This window comes from Tamandua tetradactyla, chromosome 14, assembly GCF_023851605.1.
Source record: "Tamandua tetradactyla isolate mTamTet1 chromosome 14, mTamTet1.pri, whole genome shotgun sequence".
NCBI lineage: Eukaryota > Metazoa > Chordata > Mammalia > Pilosa > Myrmecophagidae > Tamandua > Tamandua tetradactyla.
The window spans coordinates 71,880,576-71,882,057 of NC_135340.1; the positions used below are offsets into that span (position 1 = coordinate 71,880,576).

General features: G+C 41.6%; 1 non-coding gene across 1 annotated transcript; it reads right to left on the reverse strand.

Annotated features, from left to right (window-relative positions):
• Positions 1-1,091: 1,091 nt before the first annotated feature.
• Positions 1,092-1,162, reverse strand: TRNAG-UCC (transfer RNA glycine (anticodon UCC)). The gene has a single exon. It is a non-coding gene; the product is annotated as a tRNA-Gly (tRNA).
• Between the last annotated feature and the right edge of the window lie 320 nt (positions 1,163-1,482).

The window sequence follows — 1,482 nt, forward strand, 5'->3', positions numbered from 1 at the left end:
TTTCCTAATCCAGTCTTGTGGAGGCAGACCTATAGTTTAGGGCAATACCTTTAGATTAGGTCGTTTCTGTGGAGATGTGACCCAAACAATCGTGGGTGGGATCTCTTTGACTAGACTGTTTCCATGGAGATGTAATCCATTAAATTGTGGGTGTGACCTTTTGGCTGGATGGAGATGTGACACTGCCCATTTAAGGTGTGTTCGGATTAGTTTACTGGAGTCCTTTAAAAGGGTAAACATTTTAGAGAAAGCTCAGAAGCAACACAGACACAGACTTTTGGAGATGCTTAAATTGCCAACAGAGAGAACAGAGGCCTAGACACAGATATTTGGAGATGTAGAAAGAAAATGCCCTCAGGGAAGCTGTTTGAAACTAAAAGCAAAGGACCAGCAGACATAAGCCACATGCCTTCCCAGCTGACAGAGTTGTTCTAGATGTCTTTGATCTTTCTTGAGTCAAGGTATTTTTCTCTGGATATCTTAGTTTGGACATCCCATTTATAAAAGCCAACCGTTTTCTGGTTGCATTATGCATTATGGCAGCATTAGCAAACTCAAACACATTTTGGAACCAGAGGAGTAGGGTGCTGTGGTTTGCAAACATGGTTGAATGGTTTTTTAAATGAATAAGGGAAAGATTCTGGAAGAACTGTGAGGAGTTTAATAAGAAAGGCCTAGAATGCTTTGAAGAGACTGTTGGTAGAAATACGGACTCTAAAGATACTAATGATAAGGGCTTAGACAGAAATGATGCCTGTGTTACTGCAAAGTAGAAGGAAGCATAAGGATTGTCCTTGTTTTAAAGTAGAAGGATTTGGAAAAATTAAGGACTGATGTTAGACAGAAGAGAGAATTTAAAAGCCAAGAGTTGGGATACATAGCTGAAGAGATTTCCAAATTACATGTGTAAAGTGTGACCTGGTTTCTCCTTGCAGCTCATAGTGAAATGCAACAGGAAAGGGATAAACTGAGAACTGAACTCTTGGGTATAAAGAAACCAGTAATTGATGGTCTGGAAAATTCTGGGCCTCCAGAAGGTGAGAGCTCAGTGAGTAGGCCTTCATGTGAGGGTTTTTTTGGGGGGTAGAGGGTGCATGATCTGGGACTCGAACCCAGGTCTCCCACATGGAAGGCAAGCATTCTACCACTGAACCAACCATGCACCCTTCCATGTGAGGATTTAACCAAGCACAAAAGCAGTCAGCCATTGCAGGACAAGTGAGGATTTGAGATGGAGTTATCCAGAAGGGATTTCTGGAAAGTCCTATTGTCTAATAGTTATGATCCCTGCATACTGCATAGAAAACTGATGAGTATGTTGTGATATCTATATAAATGGAACCACTACCAATCTGGACAAAAAGTAACAGTAAAGGGACAAACTGAAGCAAAAATTACTTTAGAGGTAGACCTGTGGAGGCTAAGGTCTGGAACCAGGAAATCTCAGGCCAGGAGAACATGGCTTTTCTGGGGTGCATAACA